Source organism: Cololabis saira, chromosome 7 (assembly GCF_033807715.1).
Source record: "Cololabis saira isolate AMF1-May2022 chromosome 7, fColSai1.1, whole genome shotgun sequence".
NCBI classification, from domain to species: domain Eukaryota; kingdom Metazoa; phylum Chordata; class Actinopteri; order Beloniformes; family Belonidae; genus Cololabis; species Cololabis saira.
In genome coordinates this window covers 42041711-42062096 of record NC_084593.1, presented here as the reverse complement: position 1 = coordinate 42062096, position 20386 = coordinate 42041711, and the positions used below count along the sequence as shown (strand labels likewise).

Genomic DNA, 20386 nt, shown 5'->3' with positions numbered 1-20386 from the left:
GTGCCAAAAGAACTTCCTGATTGCAGGAACTTAATAACTGTGTACCAATGTCATTGGAAAGTCAGTGTCCATCTCTTTTTAATCTTTTATATCGGTCCTCGATTCTCGGCTCTCCGCGGTCTCAGCGCGACGGGAATGCAGGTGAAGCCCCGCGAGTCTCGGCTCGGTTTGCCGCGAGGCTCTGGTCCAGCTGGTCCGGGGTTCCCCGCACCTCCGGGGACCCCCTCTCGGAACCTCTGCTGCTGGGGTCTGGTGGTGGAGCTAGTGTACGTTAATGGAGAATGACTGGCTTTTGGTCAGTTGTGGAACTGCAACAAAATTAATTTCTGCATAAGACCCAATGCGAGAAAGAGATGGTCGGCCTTCCTGTCCTGTGCACCAAGAAGAGGACTGGAGTGGTTTTCCAAGTCCAAATAATGTTATTGCAAAGTCATACATGTTTCCGCCCAGTTTCGAACAGGGGACCTTTCGCGTGTGAGGCGAACGTGATAACCACTACACTACGGAAACAGACATGCTTTGAAAATGGCGGGCATAAAAATAAAATCCTGTAAAAAACTCTGCTACAATTCTTGACAGTAAGATGGATACTGCAGGTTTTCTCCTGGCTACTCTCAAAGACTCATGCTCATGTTAACCATTACACCATGGAACCCACTTCTGCTGTTACTGTGGTCTGACATTGTGGTGGTGGCACCTGACAGAGTGCTGTCCATGAGTGCTGTCCATGGTACCGAGAGCGTCTGGGTGTTTAGGGTACCAGGGCCCTGGTCCTCCAGCTCCGCGGGCTGGCTCTTTCACTCCGGTGGCTGGTGGGGGGGGGGGCTTAACAGCGGGTCCCCGGGTTCGCACGGTGAGCCGGGTCTTTGGGTGGCTCCGGGTCTGGATGGTGAGTCAAAGGTGAGTTGCTGAGCAGCGGGGCGGTCAGACGGGTTGGTGAGTGGCTTTCTGCGGGCTGGCTCTTTCACTCCGGTGGCCGGTCGGGGGGAGCTTAACAGCGGGACCCCGGGTTCGCACGGTGAGCCGGGTCTCTGGGTGGCTCCGGGTCTGGAGGGTGAGTCAAAGGTGAGTTGCTGAGCAGCGGGGCGGTGAGCCGGGTTGGTTAGTGGCTTTCTGCGGGCTGGCTCTTTCACTCCGGTGGCTGGTCGGGGGGGAGCTTAACAGCGGGTCCCCGGGTTCGCACGGTGAGCCGGGACTTTGGATGGCTCCGGGTCTGGACGGTGAGTCAAAGGTGAGTTTCTGAGCAGCGGGGCAGTGAGACGGGTTGGTGAGTGGCTTTCTGCGGGCTGGCTCTTTCACTCCGGTGGCTGGTGGGGGGGGGGCTTAACAGCGGGTCCCCGGGTTCGCACGGTGAGCCGGGTCTTTGGGTGGCTCCGGGTCTGGATGGTGAGTCAAAGGTGAGTTGCTGAGCAGCGGGGAGGTGAGCCGGGTTGGTGAGTGGCTTTCTGCGGGCTGGCTCTTTCACTCCGGTGGCTGGTCGGGGGGGAGCTTAACAGCGGGTCCCCGGGTTCGCACGGTGAGCCGGGACTTTGGATGGCTCCGGGTCTGGACGGTGAGTCAAAGGTGAGTTTCTGAGCAGCGGGGCGGTGAGACGGGTTTTGGTGAGTGGCTTTCTGCGGGCTGGCTCTTTCACTCCGGTGGCTGGTGGGGGGGGGGCTTAACAGCGGGTCCCCGGGTTCGCACGGTGAGCCGGGTCTTTGGGTGGCTCCGGGTCTGGATGGTGAGTCAAAGGTGAGTTGCTGAGCAGCGGGGCGGTGAGACGGGTTGGTGAGTGGCTTTCTGCGGGCTGGCTCTTTCACTCCGGTGGCCGGTCGGGGGGAGCTTAACAGCGGGACCCGGGTTCGCACGGTGAGCCGGGTCTCTGGGTGGCTCCGGGTCTGGAGGGTGAGTCAAAGGTGAGTTGCTGAGCAGCGGGGCGGTGAGCCGGGTTGGTGAGTGGCTTTCTGCGGGCTGGCTCTTTCACTCCGGTGGCTGGTCGGGGGGGAGTTTAACAGCGGGTCCCCGGGTTCGCACGGTGAGCCGGGTCTTTGGATGGCTCCGGGTCTGGACGGTGAGTCAAAGGTGAGTTTCTGAGCAGCGGGGCGGTGAGACGGGTTGGTGAGTGGCTTTCTGCGGGCTGGCTCTTTCACTCCGGTGGCCGGTCGCGGGGAGCTTAACAGCGGGACCCCGGGTTCGCACGGTGAGCCGGGTCTCTGGGTGGCTCTGGGTCTGGAGGGTGAGTCAAAGGTGAGTTGCTGAGCAGCGGGGCGGTGAGCCGGGTTGGTGAGTGGCTTTCTGCGGGCTGGCTCTTTCACTCCGGTGGCCGGTCGGGGGGAGCTTAACAGCGGGTCCCCGGGTTCGCACGGTGAGCCGGGTCTTTGGATGGCTCCGGGTCTGGACGGTGAGTCAAAGGTGAGTTTCTGAGCAGCGGGGCGGTGAGACGGGTTGGTGAGTGGCTTTCTGCGGGCTGGCTCTTTCACTCCGGTGGCCGGTCGCGGGGAGCTTAACAGCGGGACCCCGGGTTCGCACGGTGAGCCGGGTCTCTGGGTGGCTCTGGGTCTGGAGGGTGAGTCAAAGGTGAGTTGCTGAGCAGCGGGGCGGTGAGCCGGGTTGGTGAGTGGCTTTCTGCGGGCTGGCTCTTTCACTCCGGTGGCCGGTCGGGGGGAGCTTAACAGCGGGTCCCCGGGTTCGCACGGTGAGCCGGGTCTTTGGATGGCTCCGGGTCTGGACGGTGAGTCAAAGGTGAGTTTCTGAGCAGCGGGGCGGTGAGACGGGTTGGTGAGTGGCTTTCAGGGCCGTGCTGTCAGTCTGTGTCTGGGACGAGGCGACGGCGGGCATAAAAAGAGATTCTCCCAGAGATGCTCTAGATGCTGACCTAAATAACTGCTCTTTTTATTTCTTCAATGACATTTTCTGTGTGTATAAAATCCACCCTCAATCAGAGTTTCCTCTGATCAAGCATCAGCATTTAGAAGCTTCTTTGGCAGGCAGACAGCAACTGCTAGTCCATTTTCTTAATGACCATTGTTTACTTTACTCAATCATGTAGGTATCATCGTACGAAACAAGAAGTCTCCCCGTCGGGGAATCGAACCCCGGTCTTCTGCGTGACAGGCAGAGATACTGTCCACTATACTAACGAGGACAGCTTTGTGCCAAAAGAACTTCCTGATTGCAGGAACTTAATAACTGTGTACCAATGTCATTGGAAAGTCAGTGTCCATCTCTTTTTAATCTTTTATATCGGTCCGCGATTCTCGGCTCTCCGCGATTCTCGGCTCTCCGCGGTCTCAGCGCGACGGGAATGCAGGTGAAGCCCCGCGAGTCTCGGCTCAGTTTGTCGCGAGGCTCTGGTCCAGCTGGTCCGGGGTTCCCCGCACCTCCGGGGACCCCCTCTCGGAACCTCTGCTGCTGGGGTCTGGTGGTGGAGCTAGTGTACGTTAATGGAGAATGACTGGCTTTTGGTCAGTTGTGGAACTGCAACAAAATTAATTTCTGCATGAGACCCAATGCGAGAAAGAGATGGTCGGCCTTCCTGTCCTGTGCACCAAGAAGAGGACTGGAGTGGTTTTCCAAGTCCAAATAATGTTATTGCAAAGTCATACATGTTTCCGCCCAGTTTCGAACAGAGGACCTTTCGCGTGTGAGGCGAACGTGATAACCACTACACTACGGAAACAGACATGCTTTGAAAATGGCGGGCATAAAAATAAAATGCTGTAAAAAACTCTGCTACAATTCTTGACAGTAAGATGGATACTGCAGGTTTTCTCCTGGCTGCTCTCAAAGACTCATGCTGATGTTAACCATTACACCATGGAACCCACTTCTGCTGTTATTGTGGTCTGACATTGTGGTGGTGGCACCTGACAGAGTGCTGTCCATGAGTGCTGTCCATGGTACCGAGAGCGTCTGGGTGTTTAGGGTACCAGGGCCCTGGTCCTCCAGCTCCGCGGGCTGGCTCTTTCACTCCGGTGGCTGGTGGGGGGGGGCTTAACAGCGGGTCCCCGGGTTCGCACGGTGAGCCGGGTCTTTGGGTGGCTCCGGGTCTGGATGGTGAGTCAAAGGTGAGTTGCTGAGCAGCGGGGCGGTGAGACAGGTTGGTGAGTGGCTTTCTGCGGGCTGGCTCTTTCACTCCGGTGGCCGGTCGGGGGGAGCTTAACAGCGGGACCCCGGGTTTGCACGGTGAGCCGGGTCTCTGGGTGACTCCGGGTCTGGAGGGTGAGTCAAAGGTGAGTTGCTGAGCAGCGGGGCGGTGAGCCGGGTTGGTGAGTGGCTTTCTGCGGGCTGGCTCTTTCACTCCGGTGGCTGGTCGGGGGGGAGTTTAACAGCGGGTCCCCGGGTTCGCACGGTGAGCCGGGACTTTGGATGGCTCCGGGTCTGGACGGTGAGTCAAAGGTGAGTTTCTGAGCAGCGGGGCGGTGAAACGGGTTGGCGAGTGGCTTTCAGGGCCGTGCTGTCAGTCTGTGTCTGGGACGAGGCGACGGCGGGCATAAAAAGCGATTCTCCCAGAGATGCTCTAGATGCTGTCCTAAATAACTGCTCTTTTTACTTCTTCAATGACATTTTCTCTGTGTATGAAATTCACCCTCAATCAGAGTTTCCTCTGATCAAGCTGCAGCATTTAGAAGCTTCTTTGGCAGGCAGACAGCAACTGCTAGTCTATTTTCTTAATGACCATTGTATACTTGACTCAATCATGTAGGTATCATCGTACGAAACAAGAAGTCTCCCCGTCGGGGAATCGAACCCCGGTCTTCTGCGTGACAGGCAGAGATACTGTCCACTATACTAACGAGGACAGCTTTGTGCCAAAAGAACTTCCTGATTGCAGGAACTTAATAACTGTGTACCAATGTCATTGGAAAGTCAGTGTCCATCTCTTTTTAATCTTTTATATCGGTCCTCGATTCTCGGCTCTCCGCGGTCTCAGCGCGACGGGAATGCAGGTGAAGCCCCGCGAGTCTCGGCTCGGTTTGCCGCGAGGCTCTGGTCCAGCTGGTCCGGGGTTCCCCGCACCTCCGGGGACCCCCTCTCGGAACCTCTGCTGCTGGGGTTTGGTGGTGGAGCTAGTGTACGTTAATGGAGAATGACTGGCTTTTGGTCAGTTGTGGAACTGCAACAAAATTAATTTCTGCATGAGACCCAATGCGAGAAAGAGATGGTCGGCCTTCCTGTCCTGTGCACCAAGAAGAGGACTGGAGTGGTTTTCCAAGTCCAAATAATGTTATTGCAAAGTCATACATGTTTCCGCCCAGTTTTGAACAGGGGACCTTTCGCGTGTGAGGCGAACGTGATAACCACTACACTACGGAAACAGACATGCTTTGAAAATGGTGGGCATAAAAATAAAATCATGTAAAAAACTCTGCTACAAATCTTGACAGTAAGATGGATACTGCAGGTTTTCTCCTGGCTGCTCTCAAAGACTCATGCTCATGTTAACCATTACACCATGGAACCCACTTCTGCTGTTATTGTGGTCTGACATTGTGGTGGTGGCACCTGACAGAGTGCTGTCCATGAGTGCTGTCCATGGTACCGAGAACGTCTGGGTGTTTAGGGTACCAGGGCCCTGGTCCTCCAGCTCCGCGGGCTGGCTCTTTCACTCCGGTGGCTGGTGGGGGGGGGGGCTTAACAGCGGGTCCCCGGGTTCGCACGGTGAGCCGGGTCTTTGGGTGGCTCCGGGTCTGGATGGTGAGTCAAAGGTGAGTTGCTGAGCAGCGGGGCGGTCAGACGGGTTGGTGAGTGGCTTTCTGCGGGCTGGCTCTTTCACTCCGGTGGCCGGTCGGGGGGAGCTTAACAGCGGGACCCCGGGTTCGCACGGTGAGCCGGGTCTCTGGGTGGCTCCGGGTCTGGACGGTGAGTCAAAGGTGAGTTTCTGAGCAGCGGGGCGGTGAGACGGGTTGGTGAGTGGCTTTCTGCGGGCTGGCTCTTTCACTCCGGTGGCCGGTCGGGGGGAGCTTAACAGCGGGACCCCGGGTTCGCACGGTGAGCCGGGTCTTTGGATGGCTCCGGGTCTGGACGGTGAGTCAAAGGTGAGTTTCTGAGCGGCGGGGCGGTGAGACGGGTTGGTGAGTGGCTTTCAGGGCCGTGCTGTCAGTCTGTGTCTGGGACGAGGCGACGGCGGGCATAAAAAGCGATTCTCCCAGAGATGCTCTAGATAGTGTCCTAAATAACTGCTCTTTTTACTTCTTCAATGACATTTTCTGTGTGTATAAAATCCACCCTCAATCAGAGTTTCCTCTGATCAAGCTGCAGCATTTAGAAGCTTCTTTGGCAGGCAGACAGCAACTGCTAGTCTATTTTCTTAATGACCATTGTTTACTTGACTCAATCATGTAGGTATCATCGTACGAAACAAGAAGTCTCCCCGTCGGGGAATCGAACCCCGGTCTTCTGCGTGACAGGCAGAGATACTGTCCACTATACTAACGAGGACAGCTTTGTGCCAAAATAACTTCCTGATTGCAGGAACTTAATAACTGTGTACCAATGTCATTGGAAAGTCAGTGTCCATCTCTTTTTAATCTTTTATATCGGTCCTCGATTCTCGGCTCTCCGCGGTCTCAGCGCGACGGGAATGCAGGTGAAGCCCCGCGAGTCTCGGCTCGGTTTGCCGCGAGGCTCTGGTCCAGCTGGTCCGGGGTTCCCCGCACCTCCGGGGACCCCCTCTCGGAACCTCTGCTGCTGGGGTTTGGTGGTGGAGCTAGTGTACGTTAATGGAGAATGACTGGCTTTTGGTCAGTTGTGGAACTGCAACAAAATTAATTTCTGCATGAGACCCAATGCGAGAAAGAGATGGTCGGCCTTCCTGTCCTGTGCACCAAGAAGAGGACTGGAGTGGTTTTCCAAGTCCAAATAATGTTATTGCAAAGTCATACATGTTTCCGCCCAGTTTTGAACAGGGGACCTTTCGCGTGTGAGGCGAACGTGATAACCACTACACTACGGAAACAGACATGCTTTGAAAATGGTGGGCATAAAAATAAAATCATGTAAAAAACTCTGCTACAATTCTTGACAGTAAGATGGATACTGCAGGTTTTCTCCTGGCTGCTCTCAAAGACTCATGCTCATGTTAACCATTACACCATGGAACCCACTTCTGCTGTTATTGTGGTCTGACATTGTGGTGGTGGCACCTGACAGAGTGCTGTCCATGAGTGCTGTCCATGGTACCGAGAACGTCTGGGTGTTTAGGGTACCAGGGCCCTGGTCCTCCAGCTCCGCGGGCTGGCTCTTTCAGTCCGGTGGCTGGTGGGGGGGGGGGGCTTAACAGCGGGTCCCCGGGTTTGCACGGTGAGCCGGGTCTTTGGGTGGCTCCGGGTCTGGATGGTGAGTCAAAGGTGAGTTGCTGAGCAGCGGGGCGGTCAGACGGGTTGGTGAGTGGCTTTCTGCGGGCTGGCTCTTTCACTCCGGTGGCCGGTCGGGGGGAGCTTAACAGCGGGACCCCGGGTTCGCACGGTGAGCCGGGTCTCTGGGTGGCTCCGGGTCTGGACGGTGAGTCAAAGGTGAGTTTCTGAGCAGCGGGGCGGTGAGACGGGTTGGTGAGTGGCTTTCAGGGCTGTGCTGTCAGTCTGTGTCTGGGACGAGGCGACGGCGGGCATAAAAAGCGATTCTCCCAGAGATGCTCTAGATGCTGTCCTTAATAACTGCTCTTTTTACTTCTTCAATGACATTTTCTGTGTGTATAAAATCCACCCTCAATCAGAGTTTCCTCTGATCAAGCTGCAGCATTTAGAAGCTTCTTTGGCAGGCAGACAGCAACTGCTAGTCTATTTTCTTAATGACCATTGTTTACTTGACTCAATCATGTAGGTATCATCGTACGAAACAAGAAGTCTCCCCGTCGGGGAATCGAACCCCGGTCTTCTGCGTGACAGGCAGAGATACTGTCCACTATACTAACGAGGACAGCGTTGTGCCAAAAGAACTTCCTGATTGCAGGAACTTAATAACTGTGTACCAATGTCATTGGAAAGTCAGTGTCCATCTCTTTTTAATCTTTTATATCGGTCCTTGATTCTCGGCTCTCCGCGGTCTCAGCGCGACGGGAATGCAGGTGAAGCCCCGCGAGTCTCGGCTCGGTTTGCCGCGAGGCTCTGGTCCAGCTGGTCCGGGGTTACCCGCACCTCCGGGGACCCCCTCTCGGAACCTCTGTTGCTGGGGTCTCGTGGTGGAGCTAGTGTACGTTAATGGAGAATGACTGGCTTTTGGTCAGTTGTGGAACTGCAACAAAATTAATTTCTGCATGAGACCCAATGCGAGAAAGAGATGGTCGGCCTTCCTGTCCTGTGCACCAAGAAGAGGACTGGAGTGGTTTTCCAAGTCCAAATAATGTTATTGCAAAGTCATACATGTTTCCACCCAGTTTCGAACAGGGGACCTTTCGCGTGTGAGGCAAACGTGATAACCACTACACTACGGAAATAGACATGCTTTGAAAATGGCGGGCATAAAAATAAAATCCTGTAAAAAACTCTGCTACAATTCTTGACAGTAAGATGGATACTGCAGGTTTTCTCCTGGCTGCTCTCAACGACTCATGCTCATGTTAACCATTACACCATGGAACCCACTTCTGCTGTTATTGTGGTCTGACATTGTGGTGGTGGCACCTGACAGAGTGCTGTCCATGAGTGCTGTCCATGGTACCGAGAGCGTCTGGGTGTTTAGGGTACCAGGGCCCTGGTCCTCCAGCTCCGCGGGCTGGCTCTTTCACTCCGGTGGCTTGTGGGGGGGGGGCTTAACAGCGGGTCCCCGGGTTCGCACGGTGAGCCTGGTCTTTGGGTGGCTCCGGGTCTGGATGGTGAGTCAAAGGTGAGTTGCTGAGCAGCGGGGCGGTCAGACGGGTTGGTGAGTGGCTTTCTGCGGGCTGGCTCTTTCACTCTGGTGGCCGGTCGGGGGGAGCTTAACAGCGGGACCCCGGGTTCGCACGGTGAGCCGGGTCTCTGGGTGGCTCCGGGTCTGGAGGGTGAGTCAAAGGTGAGTTGCTGAGCAGCGGGGCGGTGAGCCGGGTTGGTGAGTGGCTTTCTGCGGGCTGGCTCTTTCACTCCGGTGGCCGGTCGGGGGGAGCTTAACAGCGGGACCCCGGGTTCGCACGGTTAGCCGGGTCTCTGGGTGGCTCCGGGTCTGGAGGGTGAGTCAAAGGTGAGTTTCTTAGCAGCGGGGCGGTGAGACGGGTTGGTGAGTGGCTTTCAGGGCCGTGCTGTCAGTCTGTGTCTGGGACGAGGCGACGGCGGGCATAAAAAGCGATTCTCCCAGAGATGCTCTAGATGCTGTCCTAAATAACTGCTCTTTTTACTTCTTCAATGACATTTTCTGTGTGTATAAAATCCACCCTCAATCAGAGTTTCCTCTTATCAAGCTGCAGCATTTAGAAGCTTCTTTGGCAGGCAGACAGCAACTGCTAGTCTATTTTCTTAATGACCATTGTTTACTTGACTCAATCATGTAGGTATCATCGTACGAAACAAGAAGTCTCCCCGTCGGGGAATCGAACCCCGGTCTTCTGCGTGACAGGCAGAGATACTGTCCACTATACTAACGAGGACAGCTTTGTGCCAAAATAACTTCCTGATTGCAGGAACTTAATAACTGTGTACCAATGTCATTGGAAAGTCAGTGTCCATCTCTTTTTAATCTTTTATATCGGTCCTCGATTCTCGGCTCTCCGCGGTCTCAGCGCGACGGGAATGCAGGTGAAGCCCCCCGAGTCTCGCTCGGTTTGCCGCGAGGCTCTGGTCCAGCTGGTCCGGGGTTCCCCGCACCTCCGGGGACCCCCTCTCGGAACCTCTGCTGCTGGGGTCTGGTGGTGGAGCTAGTGTACGTTAATGGAGAATGACTGGCTTTTGGTCAGTTGTGGAACTGCAACAAAATTAATTTCTGCATGAGACCCAATGCGAGAAAGAGATGGTCGGCCTTCCTGTCCTGTGCACCAAGAAGAGGACTGGAGTGGTTTTCAAAGTCCAAATAATGTTATTGCAAAGTCATACATGTTCCCGCCCAGTTTCGAACAGGGGACCTTTCGCGTGTGAGGCGAACGGGATAACCACTACACTACGGAAACAGACATGCTTTGAAAATGGCAGGCATAAAAATAAAATACTGTAAAAAAACTCTGCTACAATTCTTGACAGTAAGATGGATACTGCAGGTTTTCTCCTGGCTGCTCTCAAAGACTCATGCTCATGTTAACCATTACACCCTGGAACCCACTTCTGCTGTTATTGTGGTCTGACATTGTGGGGGTGGCACCTGACAGAGTGCTGTCCATGAGTGCTGTCCATGGTACCGAGAACGTCTGGGTGTTTAGGGTACCAGGGCCCTGGTCCTCCAGCTCCGCGGGCTGGCTCTTTCACTCCGGTGGCTGGTGGGGGGGGGGGCTTAACAGCGGGTCCCCGGGTTCGCACGGTGAGCCGGGTCTTTGGGTGGCTCCGGGTCTGGATGGTGAGTCAAAGGTGAGTTGCTGAGCAGCGGGGCGGTCAGACGGGTTGGTGAGTGGCTTTCTGCGGGCTGGCTCTTTCACTCCGGTGGCCGGTCGGGGGGAGCTTAACAGCGGGACCCCGGGTTCGCACGGTGAGCCGGGTCTCTGGGTGGCTCCGGGTCTGGAGGGTGAGTCAAAGGTGAGTTGCTGAGCAGCGGGGCGGTGAGCCGGGTTGGTGAGTGGCTTTCTGCGGGCTGGCTCTTTCACTCCGGTGGCCGGTCGGGGGGAGCTTAACAGCGGGACCCCGGGTTCGCACGGTGAGCCGGGTCTTTGGATGGCTCCGGGTCTGGACGGTGAGTCAAAGGTGAGTTTCTGAGCGGCGGGGCGGTGAGACGGGTTGGTGAGTGGCTTTCAGGGCCGTGCTGTCAGTCTGTGTCTGGGACGAGGCGACGGCGGGCATAAAAAGCGATTCTCCCAGAGATGCTCTAGATAGTGTCCTAAATAACTGCTCTTTTTACTTCTTCAATGACATTTTCTGTGTGTATAAAATCCACCCTCAATCAGAGTTTCCTCTGATCAAGCTGCAGCATTTAGAAGCTTCTTTGGCAGGCAGACAGCAACTGCTAGTCTATTTTCTTAATGACCATTGTTTACTTGACTCAATCATGTAGGTATCATCGTACGAAAGAAGAAGTCTCCCCGTCGGGGAATCGAACCCCGGTCTTCTGCGTGACAGGCAGAGATACTGTCCACTATACTAACGAGGACAGCTTTGTGCCAAAAGAACTTCCTGATTGCAGGAACTTAATAACTGTGTACCAATGTCATTGGAAAGTCAGTGTCCATCTCTTTTTAATCTTTTATATCGGCCCTCGATTCTCGGCTCTCCGCGGTCTCAGCGCGACGGGAATGCAGGTGAAGCCCCGCGAGTCTCGGCTCGGTTTGCCGCGAGGCTCTGGTCCAGCTGGTCCGGGGTTCCCCGCACCTCCGGGGACCCCCTCTCGGAACCTCTGCTGCTGGGGTTTGGTGGTGGAGCTAGTGTACGTTAATGGAGAATGACTGGCTTTTGGTCAGTTGTGGAACTGCAACAAAATTAATTTCTGCATGAGACCCAATGCGAGAAAGAGATGGTCGGCCTTCCTGTCCTGTGCACCAAGAAGAGGACTGGAGTGGTTTTCCAAGTCCAAATAATGTTATTGCAAAGTCATACATGTTTCCGCCCAGTTTCGAACAGGGGACCTTTCGCGTGTGAGGCGAACGTGATAACCACTACACTACTGAAACAGACATGCTTTGAAAATGGTGGGCATAAAAATAAAATCATGTAAAAAACTCTGCTACAATTCTTGACAGTAAGATGGATACTGCAGGTTTTCTCCTGGCTGCTCTCAAAGACTCATGCTCATGTTAACCATTACACCATGGAACCCACTTCTGCTGTTATTGTGGTCTGACATTGTGGTGGTGGCACCTGACAGAGTGCTGTCCATGAGTGCTGTCCATGGTACCGAGAACGTCTGGGTGTTTAGGGTACCAGGGCCCTGGTCCTCCAGCTCCGCGGGCTGGCTCTTTCACTCCGGTGGCTGGTGGGGGGGGGGGCTTAACAGCGGGTCCCCGGGTTCGCACGGTGAGCCGGGTCTTTGGGTGGCTCCGGGTCTGGATGGTGAGTCAAAGGTGAGTTGCTGAGCAGCGGGGCGGTCAGACGGGTTGGTGAGTGGCTTTCTGCGGGCTGGCTCTTTCACTCCGGTGGCCGGTCGGGGGGAGCTTAACAGCGGGACCCCGGGTTCGCACGGTGAGCCGGGTCTCTGGGTGGCTCCGGGTCTGGACGGTGAGTCAAAGGTGAGTTTCTGAGCAGCGGGGCGGTGAGACGGGTTGGTGAGTGGCTTTCAGGGCTGTGCTGTCAGTCTGTGTCTGGGACGAGGCGACGGCGGGCATAAAAAGCGATTCTCCCAGAGATGCTCTAGATGCTGTCCTAAATAACTGCTCTTTTTACTTCTTCAATGACATTTTCTGTGTGTATAAAATCCACCCTCAATCAGAGTTTCCTCTGATCAAGCTGCAGCATTTAGAAGCTTCTTTGGCAGGCAGACAGCAACTGCTAGTCTATTTTCTTAATGACCATTGTTTACTTGACTCAATCATGTAGGTATCATCGTACGAAACAAGAAGTCTCCCCGTCGGGGAATCGAACCCCGGTCTTCTGCGTGACAGGCAGAGATACTGTCCACTATACTAACGAGGACAGCGTTGTGCCAAAAGAACTTCCTGATTGCAGGAACTTAATAACTGTGTACCAATGTCATTGGAAAGTCAGTGTCCATCTCTTTTTAATCTTTTATATCGGTCCTTGATTCTCGGCTCTCCGCGGTCTCAGCGCGACGGGAATGCAGGTGAAGCCCCGCGAGTCTCGGCTCGGTTTGCCGCGAGGCTCTGGTCCAGCTGGTCCGGGGTTCCCCGCACCTCCGGGGACCCCCTCTCGGAACCTCTGTTGCTGGGGTCTCGTGGTGGAGCTAGTGTACGTTAATGGAGAATGACTGGCTTTTGGTCAGTTGTGGAACTGCAACAAAATTAATTTCTGCATGAGACCCAATGCGAGAAAGAGATGGTCGGCCTTCCTGTCCTGTGCACCAAGAAGAGGACTGGAGTGGTTTTCCAAGTCCAAATAATGTTATTGCAAAGTCATTCATGTTTCCACCCAGTTTCGAACAGGGGACCTTTCGCGTGTGAGGCAAACGTGATAACCACTACACTACGGAAACAGACATGCTTTGAAAATGGCGGGCATAAAAATAAAATCCTGTAAAAAACTCTGCTACAATTCTTGACAGTAAGATGGATACTGCAGGTTTTCTCCTGGCTGCTCTCAACGACTCATGCTCATGTTAACCATTACACCATGGAACCCACTTCTGCTGTTATTGTGGTCTGACATTGTGGTGGTGGCACCTGACAGAGTGCTGTCCATGAGTGCTGTCCATGGTACCGAGAGCGTCTGGGTGTTTAGGGTACCAGGGCCCTGGTCCTCCAGCTCCGCGGGCTGGCTCTTTCACTCCGGTGGCTTGTGGGGGGGGGGCTTAACAGCGGGTCCCCGGGTTCGCACGGTGAGCCTGGTCTTTGGGTGGCTCCGGGTCTGGATGGTGAGTCAAAGGTGAGTTGCTGAGCAGCGGGGCGGTCAGACGGGTTGGTGAGTGGCTTTCTGCGGGCTGGCTCTTTCACTCTGGTGGCCGGTCGGGGGGAGCTTAACAGCGGGACCCCGGGTTCGCACGGTGAGCCGGGTCTCTGGGTGGCTCCGGGTCTGGAGGGTGAGTCAAAGGTGAGTTGCTGAGCAGCGGGGCGGTGAGCCGGGTTGGTGAGTGGCTTTCTGCGGGCTGGCTCTTTCACTCCGGTGGCCGGTCGGGGGGAGCTTAACAGCGGGACCCCGGGTTCGCACGGTGAGCCGGGTCTCTGGGTGGCTCCGGGTCTGGAGGGTGAGTCAAAGGTGAGTTTCTTAGCAGCGGGGCGGTGAGACGGGTTGGTGAGTGGCTTTCAGGGCCGTGCTGTCAGTCTGTGTCTGGGACGAGGCGACGGCGGGCATAAAAAGCGATTCTCCCAGAGATGCTCTAGATGCTGTCCTAAATAACTGCTCTTTTAACTTCTTCAATGACATTTTCTGTGTGTATAAAATCCACCCTCAATCAGAGTTTCCTCTTATCAAGCTGCAGCATTTAGAAGCTTCTTTGGCAGGCAGACAGCAACTGCTAGTCTATTTTCTTAATGACCATTGTTTACTTGACTCAATCATGTAGGTATCATCGTACGAAACAAGAAGTCTCCCCGTCGGGGAATCGAACCCCGGTCTTCTGCGTGACAGGCAGAGATACTGTCCACTATACTAACGAGGACAGCTTTGTGCCAAAAGAACTTCCTGATTGCAGGAACTTAATAACTGTGTACCAATGTCATTGGAAAGTCAGTGTCCATCTCTTTTTAATCTTTTATATCGGTCCTCGATTCTCGGCTCTCCGCGGTCTCAGCGCGACGGGAATGCAGGTGAAGCCCCCCGAGTCTCGCTCGGTTTGCCGCGAGGCTCTGGTCCAGCTGGTCCGGGGTTCCCCGCACCTCCGGGGACCCCCTCTCGGAACCTCTGCTGCTGGGGTCTGGTGGTGGAGCTAGTGTACGTTAATGGAGAATGACTGGCTTTTGGTCAGTTGTGGAACTGCAACAAAATTAATTTCTGCATGAGACCCAATGCGAGAAAGAGATGGTCGGCCTTCCTGTCCTGTGCACCAAGAAGAGGACTGGAGTGGTTTTCAAAGTCCAAATAATGTTATTGCAAAGTCATACATGTTCCCGCCCAGTTTCGAACAGGGGACCTTTCGCGTGTGAGGCGAACGTGATAACCACTACACTACGGAAACAGACATGCTTTGAAAATGGCGGGCATAAAAATAAAATACTGTAAAAAAACTCTGCTACAATTCTTGACAGTAAGATGGATACTGCAGGTTTTCTCCTGGCTGCTCTCAAAGACTCATGCTCATGTTAACCATTACACCCTGGAACCCACTTCTGCTGTTATTGTGGTCTGACATTGTGGGGGTGGCACTTGACAGAGTGCTGTCCATGAGTGCTGTCCATGGTACCGAGAACGTCTGGGTGTTTAGGGTACCAGGGCCCTGGTCCTCCAGCTCCGCGGGCTGGCTCTTTCACTCCGGTGGCTGGTGGGGGGGGGGGCTTAACAGCGGGTCCCCGGGTTCGCACGGTGAGCCGGGTCTTTGGGTGGCTCCGGGTCTGGATGGTGAGTCAAAGGTGAGTTGCTGAGCAGCGGGGCGGTCAGACGGGTTGGTGAGTGGCTTTCTGCGGGCTGGCTCTTTCACTCCGGTGGCCGGTCGGGGGGAGCTTAACAGCGGGACCCCGGGTTCGCACGGTGAGCCGGGTCTCTGGGTGGCTCCGGGTCTGGAGGGTGAGTCAAAGGTGAGTTGCTGAGCAGCGGGGCGGTGAGCCGGGTTGGTGAGTGGCTTTCTGCGGGCTGGCTCTTTCACTCCGGTGGCCGGTCGGGGGGAGCTTAACAGCGGGACCCCGGGTTCGCACGGTGAGCCGGGTCTTTGGATGGCTCCGGGTCTGGACGGTGAGTCAAAGGTGAGTTTCTGAGCGGCGGGGCGGTGAGACGGGTTGGTGAGTGGCTTTCAGGGCCGTGCTGTCAGTCTGTGTCTGGGACGAGGCGACGGCGGGCATAAAAAGCGATTCTCCCAGAGACGCTCTAGATAGTGTCCTAAATAACTGCTCTTTTTACTTCTTCAATGACATTTTCTGTGTGTATAAAATCCACCCTCAATCAGAGTTTCCTCTGATCAAGCTGCAGCATTTAGAAGCTTCTTTGGCAGGCAGACAGCAACTGCTAGTCTATTTTCTTAATGACCATTGTTTACTTGACTCAATCATGTAGGTATCATCGTACGAAAGAAGAAGTCTCCCCGTCGGGGAATCGAACCCCGGTCTTCTGCGTGACAGGCAGAGATACTGTCCACTATACTAACGAGGACAGCTTTGTGCCAAAAGAACTTCCTGATTGCAGGAACTTAATAACTGTGTACCAATGTCATTGGAAAGTCAGTGTCCATCTCTTTTTAATCTTTTATATCGGTCCTCGATTCTCGGCTCTCCGCGGTCTCAGCGCGACGGGAATGCAGGTGAAGCCCCGCGAGTCTCGGCTCGGTTTGCCGCGAGGCTCTGGTCCAGCTGGTCCGGGGTTCCCCGCACCTCCGGGGACCCCCTCTCGGAACCTCTGCTGCTGGGGTCTGGTGGTGGAGCTAGTGTACGTTAATGGAGAATGACTGGCTTTTGGTCAGTTGTGGAACTGCAACAAAATTAATTTCTGCATGAGACCCAATGCGAGAAAGAGATGGTCGGCCTTCCTGTCCTGTGCACCAAGAAGAGGACTGGAGTGGTTTTCCAAGTCCAAATAATGTTATTGCAAAGTCATACATGTTTCCACCTTGTTTCGAACAGGGGACCTTTCGCGTGTGAGGCAAACGTGATAACCACTACACTACGGAAACAGACATGCTTTGAAAAAGGCGGGCATAAAAATAAAATCCTGTAAAAAACTCTGCTACAATTCTTGACAGTAAGATGGATACTGCAGGTTTTTCTCCTGGCTGCTCTCAAAGACTCATGCTCATGTTAACCATTACACCATGGAACCCACTTCTGCTGTTATTGTGGTCTGACATTGTGGTGGTGGCACCTGACAGAGTGCTGTCCATGAGTGCTGTCCATGGTACCGAGAGCGTCTGGGTGTTTAGGGTACCAGGGCCCTGGTCCTCCAGCTCCGCGGGCTGGCTCTTTCACTCCGGTGGCTTGTGGGGGGGGGGGCTTAACAGCGGGTCCCCGGGTTCGCACGGTGAGCCTGGTCTTTGGGTGGCTCCGGGTCTGGATGGTGAGTCAAAGGTGAGTTGCTGAGCAGCGGGGCGGTCAGACGGGTTGGTGAGTGGCTTTCTGCGGGCTGGCTCTTTCACTCTGGTGGCCGGTCGGGGGGAGCTTAACAGCGGGACCCCGGGTTCGCACGGTGAGCCGGGTCTCTGGGTGGCTCCGGGTCTGGAGGGTGAGTCAAAGGTGAGTTGCTGAGCAGCGGGGCGGTGAGCCGGGTTGGTGAGTGACTTTCTGCGGGCTGGCTCTTTCACTCCGGTGGCCGGTCGGGGGGAGCTTAACAGCGGGACCCCGGGTTCGCACGGTGAGCCGGGTCTCTGGGTGGCTCCGGGTCTGGAGGGTGAGTCAAAGGTGAGTTTCTTAGCAGCGGGGCGGTGAGACGGGTTGGTGAGTGGCTTTCAGGGCCGTGCTGTCAGTCTGTGTCTGGGACGAGGCGACGGCGGGCATAAAAAGCGATTCTCCCAGAGATGCTCTAGATGCTGTCCTAAATAACTGCTCTTTTTACTTCTTCAATGACATTTTCTGTGTGTATAAAATCCACCCTCAATCAGAGTTTCCTCTTATCAAGCTGCAGCATTTAGAAGCTTCTTTGGCAGGCAGACAGCAACTGCTAGTCTATTTTCTTAATGACCATTGTTTACTTGACTCAATCATGTAGGTATCATCGTACGAAACAAGAAGTCTCCCCGTCGGGGAATCGAACCCCGGTCTTCTGCGTGACAGGCAGAGATACTGTCCACTATACTAACGAGGACAGCTTTGTGCCAAAAGAACTTCCTGATTGCAGGAACTTAATAACTGTTTACCAATGTCATTGGAAAGTCAGTGTCCATCTCTTTTTAATCTTTTATATCTGTCCTCGATTCTCGGCTCTCCGCGGTCTCAGCGCGACGGGAATGCAGGTGAAGCCCCGCGAGTCTCGGCTCGGTTTGCCGCGAGGCTCTGGTCCAGCTGGTCCGGGGTTCCCCGCACCTCCGGGGACCCCCTCTCGGAACCTCTGCTGCTGGGGTCTGGTGGTGGAGCTAGTGTACTTTAATGGAGAATGACTGGCTTTTGGTCAGTTGTGGAACTGCAACAAAATTAATTTCTGCATGAGACCCAATGCGAGAAAGAGATGGTTGGCCTTCCTGTCCTGTGCACCAAGAAGAGGACTGGAGTGGTTTTCCAAGTCCAAATAATGTTATTGCAAAGTCATACATTTTCCACCCAGTTTCGAACAGGGGACCTTTCGCGTGTGAGGCAAACGTGATAACCACTACACTACGGAAACAGACATGCTTTGAAAATGGCGGACATAAAAATAAAATCCTGTAAAAAACTCTGCTACAATTCTTGACAGTAAGATGGATACTGCAGGTTTTCTCCTGGCTGCTCTCAAAGACTCATGCTGATGTTAACCATTACACCATGGAACCCACTTCTGCTGTTATTGTGGTCTGACATTGTGGTGGTGGCACCTGACAGAGTGCTGTCCATGAGTGCTGTCCATGGTACCGAGAGCGTCTGGGTGTTTAGGGTACCAGGGCCCTGGTCCTCCAGCTCCGCGGGCTGGCTCTTTCACTCCGGTGGCTGGTGGGGGGGGGGCTTAACAGCGGGTCCACGGGTTCGCACGGTGAGCCGGGTCTTTGGGTGGCTCCGGGTCTGGATGGTGAGTCAAAGGTGAGTTGCTGAGCAGCGGGGCGGTCAGACGGGTTGGTGAGTGGCTTTCTGCGGGCTGGCTCTTTCACTCCGGTGGCCGGACGGGGGGAGCTTAACAGCGGGACCCCGGGTTCGCACGGTGAGCCGGGTCTCTGGGTGGCTCCGGGTCTGGAGGGTGAGTCAAAGGTGAGTTTCTGAGCAGCGGGGCGGTGAGACGGGTTGGTGAGTGGCTTTCAGGGCCGTGCTGTCAGTCTGTGTCTGGGACGAGGCGACGGCGGGCATAAAAAGCGATTCTCCCAGAGAAGCTCTAGATGCTGTCCTAAATAACTGCTCTTTTTACTTCTTCAATGACATTTTCTGTGTGTATAAAATCCACCCTCAATCAGAGTTTCCTCTGATCAAGCTGCAGCATTTAGAAGCTTCTTTGGCAGGCAGACAGCAACTGCTAGTCTATTTTCTTAATGACCATTGTTTACTTGACTCAATCATGTAGGTATCATCGTACGAAACAAGAAGTCTCCCCGTCGGGGAATCGAACCCCGGTCTTCTGCGTGACAGGCAGAGATACTGTCCACTATACTAACGAGGACAGCTTTGTGCCAAAAGAACTTCCTGATTGCAGGAACTTAATAACTGTGTACCAATGTCATTGGAAAGTCAGTGTCCATCTCTTTTTAATCTTTTATATCGGTCCTCGATTCTCGGCTCTCCGCGGTCTCAGCGCGACGGGAATGCAGGTGAAGCCCCGCGAGTCTCGGCTCGGTTTGCCGCGAGGCTCTGGTCCAGCTGGTCCGGGGTTCCCCGCACCTCCGGGGACCCCCTCTCGGAACCTCTGCTGCTGGGGTCTGGTGGTGGAGCTAGTGTACGTTAATGGAGAATGACTGGCTTTTGGTCAGTTGTGGAACTGCAACAAAATTAATTTCTGCATGAGACCCAATGCGAGAAAGAGATGGTCGGCCTTCCTGTCCTGTGCACCAAGAAGAGGACTGGAGTGGTTTTCCAAGTCCAAATAATGTTATTGCAAAGTCATACATGTTTCCGCCCAGTTTCGAACAGGGGACCTTTCGCGTGTGAGGCGAATGAGATAACCACTACACTACCGAAACAGACATGCTTTGAAAATGGCGGGCATAAAAATAAAATACTGTAAAAAAACTCTGCTACAATTCTTGACAGTAAGATGGATACTGCAGGTTTTCTCCTGGCTGCTCTCAAAGACTCATGCTGATGTTAACCATTACACCCTGGAACCCACTTCTGCTGTTATTGTGGTCTGACATTGTGGGGGTGGCACCTGACAGAGTGCTGTCCATGAGTGCTGTCCATGGTACCGAGAACGTCTGGGTGTTTAGGGTACCAGGGCCCTGGTCCTCCAGCTCCGCGGGCTGGCTCTTTCACTCCGGTGGCTGGTGGGGGGGGGGGCTTAACAGCGGGTCCCCGGGTTCGCACGGTGAGCCGGGTCTTTGGGTGGCTCCGGGTCTGGATGGTGAGTCAAAGGTGAGTTGCTGAGCAGCGGGGCGGTCAGACGGGTTGGTGAGTGGCTTTCTGCGGGCTGGCTCTTTCACTCCGGTGGCCGGTCGGGGGGAGCTTAACAGCGGGACCCCGGGTTCGCACGGTGAGCCGGGTCTCTGGGTGGCTCCGGGTCTGGAGGGTGAGTCAAAGGTGAGTTTCTGAGCAGCGGGGCGGTGAGACGGGTTGGTGAGTGGCTTTCAGGGCCGTGCTGTCAGTCTGTGTCTGGGACGAGGCGACGGCGGGCATAAAAAGCGATTCTCCCAGAGATGCTCTAGATGCTGTCCTAAATAACTGCTCTTTTTACTTCTTCAATGACATTTTCTGTGTGTATAAAATCCACCCTCAATCAGAGTTTCCTCTTATCAAGCTGCAGCATTTAGAAGCTTCTTTGGCAGGCAGACAGCAGCCCCTTTCACACAG

At 54.7% G+C, this 20386-nt stretch overlaps 19 non-coding genes across 19 annotated transcripts; all 19 read right to left on the bottom strand.

The window, feature by feature from the left end:
* Positions 1 to 437: 437 nt before the first annotated feature.
* trnav-cac (transfer RNA valine (anticodon CAC)) lies at positions 438 to 510 on the bottom strand. The gene has a single exon. It is a non-coding gene; the product is annotated as a tRNA-Val (tRNA).
* A 2542-nt stretch (positions 511 to 3052) lies between these two features.
* trnad-guc (transfer RNA aspartic acid (anticodon GUC)) lies at positions 3053 to 3124 on the bottom strand. The gene has a single exon. It is a non-coding gene; the product is annotated as a tRNA-Asp (tRNA).
* Positions 3125 to 3585: 461 nt separating this feature from the next.
* trnav-cac (transfer RNA valine (anticodon CAC)) lies at positions 3586 to 3658 on the bottom strand. The gene has a single exon. It is a non-coding gene; the product is annotated as a tRNA-Val (tRNA).
* A 1050-nt stretch (positions 3659 to 4708) lies between these two features.
* On the bottom strand, positions 4709 to 4780 carry trnad-guc (transfer RNA aspartic acid (anticodon GUC)). Its single transcript has one exon. It is a non-coding gene; the product is annotated as a tRNA-Asp (tRNA).
* A 444-nt stretch (positions 4781 to 5224) lies between these two features.
* Positions 5225 to 5297, bottom strand: trnav-cac (transfer RNA valine (anticodon CAC)). Its single transcript has one exon. It is a non-coding gene; the product is annotated as a tRNA-Val (tRNA).
* Positions 5298 to 6348: 1051 nt separating this feature from the next.
* On the bottom strand, positions 6349 to 6420 carry trnad-guc (transfer RNA aspartic acid (anticodon GUC)). Its single transcript has one exon. It is a non-coding gene; the product is annotated as a tRNA-Asp (tRNA).
* Positions 6421 to 6864: 444 nt separating this feature from the next.
* Positions 6865 to 6937, bottom strand: trnav-cac (transfer RNA valine (anticodon CAC)). Its single transcript has one exon. It is a non-coding gene; the product is annotated as a tRNA-Val (tRNA).
* An 887-nt stretch (positions 6938 to 7824) lies between these two features.
* trnad-guc (transfer RNA aspartic acid (anticodon GUC)) lies at positions 7825 to 7896 on the bottom strand. Its single transcript has one exon. It is a non-coding gene; the product is annotated as a tRNA-Asp (tRNA).
* A 1567-nt stretch (positions 7897 to 9463) lies between these two features.
* On the bottom strand, positions 9464 to 9535 carry trnad-guc (transfer RNA aspartic acid (anticodon GUC)). Its single transcript has one exon. It is a non-coding gene; the product is annotated as a tRNA-Asp (tRNA).
* Positions 9536 to 11103: 1568 nt separating this feature from the next.
* Positions 11104 to 11175, bottom strand: trnad-guc (transfer RNA aspartic acid (anticodon GUC)). The gene has a single exon. It is a non-coding gene; the product is annotated as a tRNA-Asp (tRNA).
* Positions 11176 to 11619: 444 nt separating this feature from the next.
* Positions 11620 to 11692, bottom strand: trnav-cac (transfer RNA valine (anticodon CAC)). Its single transcript has one exon. It is a non-coding gene; the product is annotated as a tRNA-Val (tRNA).
* An 886-nt stretch (positions 11693 to 12578) lies between these two features.
* trnad-guc (transfer RNA aspartic acid (anticodon GUC)) lies at positions 12579 to 12650 on the bottom strand. Its single transcript has one exon. It is a non-coding gene; the product is annotated as a tRNA-Asp (tRNA).
* Positions 12651 to 13094: 444 nt separating this feature from the next.
* Positions 13095 to 13167, bottom strand: trnav-cac (transfer RNA valine (anticodon CAC)). Its single transcript has one exon. It is a non-coding gene; the product is annotated as a tRNA-Val (tRNA).
* Positions 13168 to 14217: 1050 nt separating this feature from the next.
* On the bottom strand, positions 14218 to 14289 carry trnad-guc (transfer RNA aspartic acid (anticodon GUC)). Its single transcript has one exon. It is a non-coding gene; the product is annotated as a tRNA-Asp (tRNA).
* A 443-nt stretch (positions 14290 to 14732) lies between these two features.
* On the bottom strand, positions 14733 to 14805 carry trnav-cac (transfer RNA valine (anticodon CAC)). Its single transcript has one exon. It is a non-coding gene; the product is annotated as a tRNA-Val (tRNA).
* Positions 14806 to 15857: 1052 nt separating this feature from the next.
* On the bottom strand, positions 15858 to 15929 carry trnad-guc (transfer RNA aspartic acid (anticodon GUC)). The gene has a single exon. It is a non-coding gene; the product is annotated as a tRNA-Asp (tRNA).
* Positions 15930 to 16373: 444 nt separating this feature from the next.
* trnav-cac (transfer RNA valine (anticodon CAC)) lies at positions 16374 to 16446 on the bottom strand. Its single transcript has one exon. It is a non-coding gene; the product is annotated as a tRNA-Val (tRNA).
* A 1052-nt stretch (positions 16447 to 17498) lies between these two features.
* On the bottom strand, positions 17499 to 17570 carry trnad-guc (transfer RNA aspartic acid (anticodon GUC)). Its single transcript has one exon. It is a non-coding gene; the product is annotated as a tRNA-Asp (tRNA).
* A 1401-nt stretch (positions 17571 to 18971) lies between these two features.
* Positions 18972 to 19043, bottom strand: trnad-guc (transfer RNA aspartic acid (anticodon GUC)). Its single transcript has one exon. It is a non-coding gene; the product is annotated as a tRNA-Asp (tRNA).
* Positions 19044 to 20386: the final 1343 nt, after the last annotated feature.